Source organism: Pteropus medius, unplaced genomic scaffold, assembly GCF_902729225.1.
Source record: "Pteropus medius unplaced genomic scaffold, Ma_sr-lr_union100, whole genome shotgun sequence".
Taxonomy (NCBI): domain Eukaryota; kingdom Metazoa; phylum Chordata; class Mammalia; order Chiroptera; family Pteropodidae; genus Pteropus; species Pteropus medius.
In genome coordinates this window covers 21,092,543-21,106,440 of record NW_024352787.1, presented here as the reverse complement: position 1 = coordinate 21,106,440, position 13,898 = coordinate 21,092,543, and the positions used below count along the sequence as shown (strand labels likewise).

The 13,898-nt window shown below is 37.5% G+C and overlaps 1 protein-coding gene across 1 annotated transcript in view; it reads left to right on the top strand.

Annotated features, from left to right (window-relative positions):
• Positions 1 to 531: 531 nt before the first annotated feature.
• PSPH (phosphoserine phosphatase) overlaps positions 532 to 13,898 on the top strand; it is a 34,701-nt gene continuing 21,334 nt past the window's right edge. Inside the window, exon 1 of the mRNA XM_039849136.1 lies at positions 532 to 784. The gene's annotated coding sequence lies outside the window, so the exon portion shown is untranslated. The remainder of the gene's footprint in view (positions 785 to 13,898) is intronic.

Genomic DNA, 13,898 nt, shown 5'->3' with positions numbered 1-13,898 from the left:
CTACGGTTTCAGGTTGCCTTTAGGGTAGGGTCTCATTGCCCAGCTCCAGCCAGCTGCGCCTAAAGGTAAATGTTTGGGGACAATCATTTATTGCAGTCAACATAAAAGTAGCTGGACAAGTGACACCTAGAAAAAAAAATGACCAAAAAGCTAAAAGGTGCAAAGACTCATTTTGTCACGGTTTTCTGCATTTTAGTCGTGAATAAGTCGTTTTTGAAGTTCTCTGAAGATCTACATTCCTACAAACGCGTAATGTCAAAAGAAGCCCCTTAAGGGGTTTTCCTTAATTGCAAAATTAGTGCAGAACTCTCTCGTTTCTCCCATGTACCCTTATCCCAAGTGGTGGTGGCGTAGGGAGCGCTTCTGAAGGTCGGTAGCTCTTTGTTCTTCCTCTGTAAAGTTTAAGTGGTGCGCCTCCCAGCTTTGCAGGAAAGCCTCCACAGTGGAGGGCATGTCTGGGTCCTCCAACGCAGAGCCCGGGGAGGGAGAAGTGGGCGGGCTCAGGAAGCCCCTCCCCGGGGGCGGGGCCAAGTTCTTCTTCCCAGCCTGAATCTGCAATCTTTAGTTTAGATAAAGCACTTGCAAAGCAGACCAGAAGCCGCTGCAGCTATCAGCAGATCTCATATGATTGTTTGGTAAAGGAAGGCTCTGCGACTCTGCACAGGTCACCACCCTTGGAACTCCGTGACTGAGCGTTGGAGACAGCCGTCGGCCCCCTGCAGTTACAGCCGCGGGAGCCCTGGAGTGGGTGGCAGCGGCCCAGGAAGGAGCAGCAACCACCAGGGTAAGTCCCGGCATGTGTTTACCTCTCTGTGTGCCCAACTTTCTGATTTACCGGTCTGCCTTTTCCACATCCAGGGCCTCCGTGATTCTACATTTATTTTTCTTAATCAGGATAAGTAAACTATTTCATGAGATTTCAAAGCTTTCTTCTCATCAATTTACTTTTGTGTAATTTTTACTTGTTTTATTTCACTGCTGCTTGTTACCAAACAGCATGAATGAATGATGCAATCCTGCATAGGGGAAGCACCAATACAAGATTAGGAAACTCTCCCAAATTTAGAGTTGCAGTGTGTGACTGTCATCTTCTTTTCCATTAGAATTAGAATTTTGAATAAGTACTTACCACATACATTGTTGTAGAGATACAGCTTCAAGTTGGGAATTAAATAATTCATTTATTAAACTTATTTACTCTTTTCTTTATATGTGGCTTGCATAAATATTTGACCAATATTGGAATGAGGATCAGGAAGGAAAATAATAAAATCCAAGATTTCTATATTATAACTGCTGGTAGATTTTCAATATAATAATACTGTCACTTTCATCTTGCTGAAACAAAGTAGTCGGGACGTTTTAAGTTTTCGAATAATTTGATATGTGCCCAATAAATTTTTTAAACTAACGTTTTATTGATGTATAATTTAATACAATAACATGTACCCATTTTAAGTGTACATTTTGATGAATTTTGGCAATTTTTTACACAATCAGCACCGCAGTAGAACATTTCCATTACACCTAAAAGTTTCCTAGGGGCTCTTTGCAGTCATGTCCCCCCACTCCTAGCCCTACTAAGCTGATTTTTGTCATTATTGTATTTGTTTGCATTTTCTATGGTTCATAGAAACGAAATCGTATTGTATGTACTCTTTTGTGTTTGGCTTCTTTTAGTCGGTATAATGTTTTTTATATTTATCCATGGTAAAGCGTAGATCAGTAATTAATTCTTTTTTATTGCTGAGTAGTGTTCCAATGTGGGGATATACCACATTTTGTTTATCTGTTTATCTGTTGATGGACATTCTAGTTTTGGGCTGTCATGAATAAAGATGCTATGAATATATTTCATTTCTCTTGAATAAATCCAGGAGTGAGGTTGCTGAGTCTTATGGTTTATTATATGTTTAACTTTGTAAGAAACTGCCAAACTGTTTTCCAAAGTGGTTGTACCATTTTACATCCCCACCAACAATATATAAAAGTTCCAAGTTCTCACCAATATTTAGTATTGTCAGTTTTTTTTAGTTTGTGTATCTTTATAGAAATATCTGTTCAAATCTTTTACTCATATTTTAATGGATTGTTTGTCTTACTATTGAGTTGTAAGAATTCTTTATTCAGGATACAAGTCCATTATTAAATATATGTATTGTGAATATTTTCTCCTGTTCTGTGGCTTGCCTTTTCTTTTTCTTTTTTTTCCATAATGGTATCTTTTGAAAGGCAGAAGTATTTAATGTTGATGAAGTCCTAGCTATCAGTTTTTCCTTTTATTATTCATGATTTTGGGTTTTGTTTAAATTTTGGCTACCTCAAGGTAATTATATTAGTTATCAATTTTTATTTTTTAGTTTTGTGGGGTCAATTTTATTCCCACTAGAAAATGAAACATGCGTTACATTGTGTTTCAGTAAATCTCTTGGTGTTTAATATGTATATGCCTCCCTTCTCGGGCCATGACACTGCCCTTCCCTATAAGGATTTCCCTGCTTTTTTTTTTTTTTAATTAAAAAAACTCTATATTTAACATATAATATTATATTAGTTTCAGGTATACAGCATACTGAATAGACAATTATATAATTTACAAAGTGATTGCCCTGATAAGTCTAGTACCCAACTGATACCATGCATAGTTATTACAGTATTATTGTCTATATTCCTTATGCTATACTTTACATCTCCATGACTGTTTTTATAACTGACAATTTGTACATCTTAATCCCTTCTCCTTTTTTACTCATCCTGCCAAACTCCCCTCCCATCTGGCAATGATCAGTTTGTTCTCTGTATGTATGGGTTTGTTTCTATTTTGTCTGTTTATTTTGTTTTTTATATTCCATATGTAAGTGAAATAATATGGTATTTGTCTTTCTGTGTTTCGCTTATTTCACTTTGCATAATATCCTCTAGGTCCATCCATGTTGTTGCAAATTGCAAGATTTCCTTCTTTTTTTTAAGGCTGTGTAATATTCCATTGTATATATGTACTACATTTTTTTTATCCATTTGTCTATCTATGGACACTTAAGTTGCTTCCATATTTTGGCTATTGTAAACAATGCTGCAGTGAACATAGGGATACATATGTGTTTTCAAATTAGTGTTTTAGACTTCTTTGGTTAAATACCTAGAAGTGGAATTGCTATTTTTAATTTTTTGAGGAACCTCCATACTGTTTTTCATAGTGGCTGTTCCAATTTACGTTCCCACCAGCAGTGCAGGAGGGTTACCACTTCTCCACAGCCTCTCCAACACTTGTGTACTGATTATTGATGATAGCCATTCTGACAAGTGTGAGATCTTATTGTGGTTTTAATTTCCCTAATGATTAATGACATTGAGCATCTTTTCATATGTCTATTAGTCATCTTTATGTCCTCTTTGGAGCAATGTCCATTCAGGTCCTCTGCCCATATTTTTTTATTGGATTGTTTGTTTTTAGTATTAAGTTGTATTCTTTATCAGATGTATCATTGGCAAATATCTTCTCCCACTGGGTAGGTTATCTTTGTGTTTTGTTAATGGTTTCCTTTGTAGTGTAAAAACTTTTTAGCTTGATATGGTCCCATTTGTTTATTTTTTTCTTTCGTTTCCCTTGCATGAGGAACTATATCAGAAAAAAATATTACTAAGAGCAATGTTAAAGAGTTTACTGCCTATGTTTTCTTCTAGGAGTTTTATGGTTTCAGGTCATACATTTCAGTCTTTAATCCATTTTGAGTTTATTCTTCTATGTAACGTAAGAAAGTGGTCTAGTTTCTTTTTTCTTTTTTTGCATGTATCTGCCTAGTTTTCCAAACACCATTTACTGAATAGACTGTCTTTACTCCATTATATATTCTTGCTTCATTTGTCATAGATTAATTGAGCATATAGGCATGAATTTATTTCTGAGTTCTCTATTCTGTACCATTGATCTAGGTGTCTGTTTTAATGCCATGCTATTTTGATGACTATAGCCTTGTAGTATAGTTCGATATCAGGTGGTGTGATACCTCCAAACTTGTTCTTCACTCTCAAGATTGCTGTGGCTATTTGGGATCTTTTGTAGTTCCATATAAATTTTTAGATTATTTTTTCAAGTTCTGTGAAAAATGCCACTGGTATTTTGATAGGGATTGTATTAAATCTATAGATTGCTTAGGACATTTTAATGATGTTAATTCTTCCTATCCATGAAGCATGGCGTGTGCTTCCATTTATTTATATCTTAATTTTCTTTCTTCAACATCTTGTAATTTTCCAAGTACAAATCTTTTACCTCCATGGTTAAATTTATTCCTAGGTATTTTGGTCTTTTTTTTTTTAATATAATTATAAATGGGATTATTTTGATTTCTTTTTCTCATAGTTCGTTATTGGTATATAAGGATGCAACTGATTTCTCAATATTAATTTTGTGTCCTGATACTTTACTGAATTCATTTATCAGTTCTAATAGATTTTTTTTGTGTGGAATTTAAGGGTTATTTATATATACTTTCTTGTCATCTGCAAATAATGAGGGTTTTCCTTTTTCCTCTCCAATTTGGATGCCTTTTATTTCTTTTTCTAGTCTGATTGCTGTGGCTAGGACTTCCAGTACTATGTTGAATAAAAGTGATGAAAGTAGACACTTCTTTGTCTTGTTCCTGATCTTAAAGAAAATGCTTTTACCTTTTCCCCATTGTGTATGATGTTCTGTGGGTTTGACATATATGACCTTTATTATTTTGAATACGTTTCCTCTATTCCCAACTTGCTAGGAATTTTTATCATAAATTTTGCTGGATTTTATCCAATACTTTTTCTGCCTTTATTGATGTGATCATACGATTTTTACCCTTCATTTTTTTATATGGTATATCGCATTAATTGACTTGCAGATATTGAACCAAACTTGCATCTCAGGAATAAATTCCACTTGATCATGGTATATGATCTTTTTAATGTATTGCTGACTTCAGTTTGCTATTATTTTGTTGAGGATTTTTGCATCTGTGTTCTATTGGCCTATAATTTTCTTTTTTTTGTAATGTCTTTTTCTGGTTTTGGTATCAGGGTAATGCTAGCCTTGTAAAATGATTTTCAGAGGCTTCTCTCCTCTTCAATTTTTTAGAATAGTTTGAGAAAGATAGGTGTTAATTCTTTTTTTACTGTTTGGTAAAATTTATCTGTGAAGCCATCTGGTCCAGGGCTTTTGTTTGCAGGGAGTGCTTTGATTACAGATTTAATTTCGTTAGTAGTTACAGGTCTCTTCAAATGTTCAGTTTCTTCCTGATTCAGCCTTGGAAGATTATATATTTCTAGGAATGTAATCATTTCTTCCTGGATGTCCGATTTGTTGGCATTTGATTGTTCACAGTATTTCTGTGGTGCCATTTGTCATTTCTCTCTCATTTCTGATTTTATTTATTTGGCTCATCTCTTTTTCTTGATGAGTCTGAGTGAAGTTTTATTAATTTTATCTTTTTAAAATTTATTTTTATTTTTTATTTATTTTATTTTTTATTTTAATTAGTTTCAAGTATACAGTATATTGGTTAGATATCTATATAGTTAGTAAAATGACACTCCCCAATTGCTCCATCCCTCCCCTGACCTTCCACCTAGCCAGTGTATTAATGGTAATTGCATTCCCTATGCTGTGCTCCCTATCCCCGTGACCATCCATCAGCTACTAATTTGTACTTCTTTAATCCTTTGCCCCATTCTCTCAGCACCCCCAAACCCCTCTACCCTCTCTCTGTCCGTCACCAGATTGTCCACTATATTTGTGAGTCTGTTTTTGATTAGCTTGTTCTTTTTATTCCTTAGATTCCACATATAAGTGAAATCATATAGTGTTTATCTTTCTCTGTCTGACTTAAACACCTTCTAGGTCTATCAAAGCAATGTCTTTTTCTATCCCCTTCCTTTTCATACGTAAGGATCTTGTTTTCTTATTCTTTCAGCCACTGTATCTTTTGGTTGGAGCACTTAATTCTTTTCAATTTGAGGTACTTATTGATAGAAATGTAGTTGTTACCATTCTTTATTCCTGTTTTTTAATGCCTGTGTTTTTTCTTAAAGAAGTCCCTCAAACATTTCATGTAATACTGGCTTGGTGTTGATAAATTCCTTTAGCTTATTTTTGTCTGGGAAGCTCTTTATCTGTCCTTCAACTCTAAATGAAAGCTTTGCTGGATAAATTATTCTTGGTTGTAGATCCTGGGTCTTCATCCTGTCAAATATTTTTGGCCAAACCCTTCTGTCCTGCATAGTTTCTTTTGAGAAACCAGCTGCCAGTTTTGTTCCCTTATAAGGAATTACTTCTTTTTCTCTTGCGGCTTCTAATAGTCTTTCTTTGTGTTTGGCATTTTAATTATGATGTGTCTAGGTGTGAGCCTCTTTAGATCCCTGATTTTGGAGATTCTCTGAGCTTCCTGGGGTTTTATGTCCATTTCCTTCAAAGTTAGGGAAATTTTCCATCATTATTTCTTCAAACAGCTGTTCAACATTTTGATTATCTTCTGTTACACCAATCAGACCAATATTTGGAGCCTTAATAGTGTCCCATAGGCTCCTTAAATTATTTTTATAGTCTTGGCATCATTTTTCTTGCCATTCTGATTGAGTGTCCTGATTGGCTTTCCTGTCCACTAGATAAGGCATTTGATCCTTCTCTTTCGTCACTTTGTTTATTCTTTTGTTTATTCCATTTAATATACTTCTCTTCTCAGATAATGTGTTCTCCATTTCAGACTGGTTCCCTTTTATAATTTCCATTTCCATTTTTATCTCTTTGTTGGAGTTCTCTACACTTCTCAAAAGTTCATCGAACATCTTTATAACCAGTGTTTTGAACTCTGCATCTGTTAGATTACTTGACTTGCTGGATCTCTGTTCTGTTCTATGGTTTCTGCTTCTTTATCTTCTCATTTTGGCTGCCTTTCTGTGTCTGTTTCTATGTACTAAGCAAAGTTCCTAAGTCTCCTTGTCTTATTAGTGTGGATTTGTGAAGTAAGTGTCCAGTGGCAAAGTCCTGAGAGAGGTTCAGCTGCAGGCCAAATTTAGCCCAAGCCTGGGCCCTTCGAGGCCACCTGTTAAGATTCAGCAAGCAATCCACATATGCTGTGCTTATAGTTGCCTCAGAAGGCCACACCAGAAACCGTGGCCAGCTGCCTCCACCAGTATGAGTTTCAGCAAGGAGCACCTGACTCGCTGAGGATACACCTGGATGTGGCTTGGGTGGGGCCCAAGTTGGGGGAGGCGGGGTTTCAGGGAATCCTTTGGGCGGAGCAACCTCTGTTATCCAGTTTGATGATGTGTCAGCTATGGTGGCGCTGTGTCCACCTGGGGTGAGGGCTCAACAGGGAACAATGGATACTGCTGGCTATTCTGTACGGAGTGAGTCTCGCCTTGGTCCTCACTCCGACATTGTCCTCCTGAAAGTCCCTGGTGCCCCCTGCGCGCAGTCTAATGGGCACTGGTGCTCCCAGCGAGCAGGTTCATCACCGCGAAAATCTGCTCGTGGACACGGCCCCTTTAGAGGCTTCTGCCACTGCCGCAGCAGCAGCCTCCGTCTCAGCCGCTCAAGACTGGGCAGCCCCGTGTCCTTGCCCCATCATACCTTCTGTTGTTGCAGGGTGCTTTCTTGGATTTCTCCCTAGTTGTATGGCTTGTTCATCTAGATCCTAGGCGATTTTTCTTGCTGCTGCTCCTTGTTTCCGTCACAACTTTGGTCGCCAGAGGGATGAACAGAGCCTCTATCATCTACACCATTTTTTTCTCCTCCCTATTCTTGTTTATCTTTTTTAAAAGACCAGCTTCTGTTTTCTGTCATTTTTTTTAGACTCTTTATTTCTGCTCTAATCTTTATATTTTCTTCCTTCTACTCACTTTGTGCTTTGTTTGCTGTTGTTTTTCTATTTCCTTTAGGTGTAAGGTTAGGTTGTTTGAGATTTTTATTTTTTCTTAAGATAGGCCTGTGTTGCCATTAATTTTTCTCCTAGAACTGCTTTGGCTGCATCCCATAGATTTTTGGGTTATTGCGTTTTCATTTTCATTTGTCTCAAGGTACCTTTTGATTTCTTTTCTTGATCTCATTGTTAACTTATTTGTTGTTTAGTAGTATATTATTTAACCTCCATGTGCTCGTGTGCTTTTCAGTATTCTTGTAATTGATTTCTAGTTTCATACGTTTTTGATCACAGAATATGCTTGAAATTATTTCAGTCTTAAATTTACTGAGACTCGTTTTGTGGCTTAACATGTCGTCTATCCTGGAAAATGTTACCCATGCATTTTAAAAAATGTATATTCTACTGGTTTGGGGTGAAATGTCCTAAAACTATCAATTAAGTCCATCTGGTCTAATGTGTCATTTAAGTCCACTGTTTACTTGTTGATTTACTGTCAGGATGATTTATCCATTGATGTCAATGAGTTGTTAAAGTCCCCTATTCTGACTGTATTACTGTTGATCTCTCCTTTTATGTCTATCAATATTTGCTTTACATATTTAGGTGCTGCTATGTTGAGTGCATAGATGTTTACAAGAATTATGGTCTCTTGTTGGATTGATCCCTTTGTCATTATTAAATGTCCTTTTTCATCTCTTGTCACATCCCTTGTTGTATAGTGTATTTTTTCTGATATGAATTGCTATTTCATATTCCATCCCTTTACTTTAGACCGTGTGTCTTTTGATCTGAAGTAAGTTTCTTGTTAGCATATGTGTGGGTCTTGTTTATTCATTTAGCCACCCTATGTCCATTGACATATAAAGTAATTATTGATAGGTATGTAATTATTGCCATTTTATTGTTTTATGATTGTTTTTATAGTTCTTCTCTGTTCTTATTATCTTTCTTTCTTCTCTTGTATGTTGATGACTTTCTATAGTGTTGTGTTTGGATTCCTTTCTCTTTGTTTATTGTATATGTCTTATAGATTTTTGGTTTGTAGTTACCATGTGCTTCCTATTTACCATGCAATGTTTATAACAAAAGCCTATTTCAAGTTGACGGTCACTTATGTTTAAACATTTTAAAATTACTACAGTTTATACTCACCCCCTCCATATTTATGTTTCTGCCATCATTTTTTACTTCTTTTGTGCAGCTATATATGTGTATATCCCTTAATTTATTATTGTAATTACATATGATCTTTCTATTTCTGTCTTTTAATCTTTGTAATACTTTTATTATTGGTTGAATCACTGCTTTTACTGTTTGCCTTTGTCAGTGAGAATTTTTTCCTTTCTAGATTTTCTTCTTCATATTTTTTATTTTTTCTCTTTGTTTTAAAGAAGTCCCTTTTATGTGTCTTGTAATGCTGAATGAGTGATGAGGAACTCCTTTTTTTTTTTTCTTGTCTAGGAACCTCTTTATCGCTCCTTCAATTCTAAGTGATGGTCTACTTGTTAGAGTTATCTTGGTTGTAGGTCCTCGCTTTTCATTACTTGGAATATTTTGTGTCAGTCCCTCCTGGCCTGCAAAATTGCTGTTGAGAAATCAGCTGACTGTCTTATGGGAGCTCCCTTGTACAAAACTAACTGCTTTTCTCTTGCTGCCGTTACGATTCTCTCTTTGTCTTTAACCTTTGGCATTTAAATTATGATGTGTCTTGGTGTGGACCTCTTTCGGTTCATCTTGTTTGGGACTCTCTGCTCTTCCTGGACTTGTATTTCTATTTTCTTTGCCAAAGTAGGAAAATTTTTTGTCATTTTTTCAAGTATTTTAATCCCTTGCTTTCTCTCTTCCCCTTTTGGTACCCCGTGATGTGAATGTTGTTACACTTGATGTTGTCTCAGAGGTCCCTTAAACTATCCTCATTTTTTTAGGATTCTTTTTTCTTTTTGAAGTGGTATTGGGTGTTTCCCATTACTTTGTCTTCCAGATCACTGATTTTTGTCATTGCTTCATATAATCTGCTGTTAATTCCCTCTAATGTATTCTTCATTTAGTTACTGTAGTCTTCATTTCTTACTAGTTCTTTTTATGTTTATACCATTTGTATGTTTTCTATCTCTTTATTGAAATTCTCACTGAGTGCATCTATTCTTCCTTTAAGTTCCTTGAGCATCCTTATAGACAATGTTTTGAACTCTGCACCTGGAAGATTGCTTGATTCTATTAGATCTTTTTCTGGAGTTTTATCTGGTTCTTTTGTTGGGATGTTTGTCTCCTTATTTTGACTGACTCTGTGAGTTTGTTTCTATGTATTAGGTCGATCTGATATATGTCCCAGTGTTGGCAAGGTGGCCTGTAGTAGTTGTCCTGTGGGGCGCATTCGCACAGTCTCCTTGGTTACTTGATCTGGGTGCTCTAGTTGCTTGTGTGTGCCCTCCTGTTATAGTTGAACCTTGATTGCTGTTAGCGTGTCAGTGGATAGGATTGACCCTCAGGCTGACCGGCTGTGAAAAATGGCCATGACTACAGCAGATGAGCTTTTGTGCAGGGACTAACTCCATGGAGTAGGATTTGCTTAGTGGGGTTCTGGTGCCAGTCAAGATCGCCCTTCAGGTGTATTGTTATTGGAGCCGGTTGAGTGGTGCTCTGGATAAGTCTGAAGCTGATCACCTGGTTTGTTGATTCTAGGGCCTTTTGGGAAGGTCTCTGGTGCAGGCCAAGGTCAGCCTCAGCTTGTGCTTGGCCCAGGGCCATCTGATAGGAGTTACCAAGTGATCTGTTGTTGGTTGCTGCCTATGCTTGGAAGAGGCTAGGCAACAAACTGAGGTTGCTGCCATTAATCCAGCCTTGGGGCCACTTAGCAAGAGGTGCAGGGCATGCTGAACCCAGGCATGGCTTCTTTGTGGTTTATGTAACTTTGAGAGATTTTAGGAAAATCTGAAGTATGAGGTGAGGAAGGCTGCTTGTATGGAAAAGGTGCTGAAAGAGCTTCTGTCTGTGTTTGTAAGTTGGATGAGATCTCAGTCTATCACCAGGGTGAGATGGATGGTGCTATCCAAGTTAATGGAGAACTCAGATTGGTGCCCACTTGTACCTGCCAACTGTGTGTAGGGAGGGTTCAATAAGGTAACAGTGGTGTTTGCCAGCACTTCTGTTCCCTGAGAGAACTGCCCTGACCCCTTCAGCCCTTGCCCTGAAACTAGGCAATTCTGCTCCTCCTCATATGTCTCTGGTGCATTTTGAGCTGCTGTCCCAATACCGCGGACAGCAAACTCTCATAGCAACAGATTGTCTTTGGTTTCTGTAAGACCTAGGTCTCCAGCAGCCCTCTGCCTGATTCAGCTGCAATTCCCATTGATTTTCACAGCTAGGTGTTACGGGAACTTTTTTTCCCTGCACTGGAGCCCTGGCCTGGGGAGCCCTGTGTTGGGCTGGAACCCCTCACTCCTCGGGAACCTTTGCAGCTGAAATGTCCCTTCCACTTCTTAACCACCACATGTGCGTATGGGACCGACTCATTTTGTGTCTTCGTCCCTCCTACCAGTCTTTTTGTGGCTTCTTTATATCCTTAGTGATTGATAGGAATTCTTTTCGTCTAGTCTTCAGGTGGTTCTCAGTGATGGTTCTGTAATTTAGACATACTCGTGGAAAGAGGTGACTATGTAGTTTACCTACTCCGCCACCTTTACCTGAAGCTATCTATTACCCCAAAACTTAGCAGCTTAAAACAACAGACATTTATTTTCTCACAGTTTCTGTGGGTGAAACATTTGAGAGCAGCTTGTCTGGGTGGGTCTAGCTTAGGGGTTGTAGTTGGTCAACATCAATTTACTTGAAAGCTTTATTGGGGGAGGATCTGCTTCCTAGCCCACTCACATGGTCGTTAGCAGGATTTAGTTCCTTGAGGGTTGTTGGACTGAGGGCCTCAGTTCCTCACTGGCTGTATGCTGGAAGTCCCCTCAGTTCTGCCACATGCACCTATTCATAGGGCAGCTAACAACATGGCAGCTGCCTGCCTGCAGAGTGAAGAAGGATGGGGGTAAGATGGAAGTCACATTCTTTTGCTTTGTTTTGAGATTAACTCAATTAGAAACAGATCATTTTTATTTTGAATTAATCTGAAATAATTATGGATTCACAGGAGTTTACAAAAAAATATATAGAGAAGTCTCATGCGCTCTTTCTTTTCCCATGCTCCTTCTCTTGTGCCAATATCACTAGGAACTGACATTGGCACAATCCATAGAGTTTATTCAGATATCAGTTATACATGCACTCATTTGTGTCACAGTCTAATTTTGAAAGTGATATAACCTCTGCCTCATTCTATACACTGAAAGAGAATTACTAAATCCAACTCATATCATAATCAAGGGCGGGTGGTTATAGAACACTTTGGAGTTGTACCAGGTGAGTTCACTGGGAGCCATTTTAGAGACTGCCTACCACATTTGTGAAATTTTTCTCCTATGTTTTAGAAGTTTTATAGTTGTAGCTTTTATGTTTAGGTGTTGATTTAATATCAAGTTAATTTTTGGCATTGGATTGCAGGTCAGGGAAGAATATGAGTTCTAAGATTTCTATATTTTATTACAATTACCAGGTAGGATTTCAATATAATAATGACCATAGTCCTGTTATTTTCATGTTTGTGAAACAAAATAGAAGGGACTTTTAAAATACATGCCCAATTTTAAAAAAGAGTCAAGTAGCAATGTACAAATTCCAAACTAGAAGAGAAATAGAGCAGGCCTTTATAATTAAAACAATCCTCTTTTAGATGTAAACGGTTCAGAGAAAGAGTAAACTGTAGTAAAGAAGCAAATTGGAAATAGCACTTTTGTTGTCCTGCTATTCCAGGCAATGGGTCCTCTCAGGATTAATAACGTCAGGGGAGTCTCTTCTAGGCTGCAGCTCTCCCTGGTCTGTAGGGAAGTGGGATTCAGAACACCTGCAGAGGCCAGTCATGCTCAGGAGAATGGGAAAAGAAGTGCTAGACTTGCATCTCCAGGTACAGGGCTTTGAATACACCTCGTACTCCTTCACTGGAGTATTAGTCCATGTCACTCGGGTGAGAGGAAGGGTACACTGAACCCTTTCTGATTTCTGTAAGGACTGTATTTGAACCTTGTGAATTATTTATTTCTATTCTAGTTACCTTCCTTTTCAGTCTTTTTATTGTTGTTTTTTCTTGCCTAATGTTCTTAACTGTTTTTTTTAAATCTTTTATTTTTCTTCATATATTTTGCACCTTTATCTACATACTTGCAGTTTTAATTATGAGGACTGTAATTCATATTGTTGGCTTTGTTCCCTTGTTATTGGGAAGCACTACTGTTCTTTGACTTGGAATGCTGACAACTGTGTCTCCTCATTTTGAAGACAACAGGGGCTTTTTTGTAGAGTCTGTAATATACCTCTGTTGGCTTCTCTGTATTTGCATTTTGTTCTCCCAGTAGATCCTCTGCTAATCAGGTGTAGGTGATTTCCTGTCAGACTGGAAGCTTTTGCAGAATCAAAACCACAGAAAAGACTATGTTTAACTCCTCTGCAGTGCTTGAAGGAGGCAGAAGTCAATTGTGTCCCAAAGGAACCAGTCTTAGGAAACATTGCTTCTGACTCTTTTTTGTACCATTCCTAGTTGGAGGGAGTATAGCCGGTCTTCCTCTTTCTTCTCATGTGTCTGGATCTTGATGTTCATTTCTTTGTATTTTGTTTCTAGGTTCTTCTTATTCTTGCAGAACTCACGAGATCTCTCTTAAAGGAATTTGTAGTCAGAACTTTATGCTGCATTTTTATTGAGGAAAAAAACAGGTAGAGCAGAGTTAGGAAGCACTGGAGAAATGCAAGTCAGATTTGTCTTTTGTTGTCATTCTTATATGTTTGTCTATCAGTTATATGGTTACTCCTCACCTAAATTTTAAAATTGTCTTCTGCAACCTATGTGGTATGCATAAAATCTCAGGTTCCCCAAAGAATACTTGTTCTTTTTTTTTTTAATCATAAAAT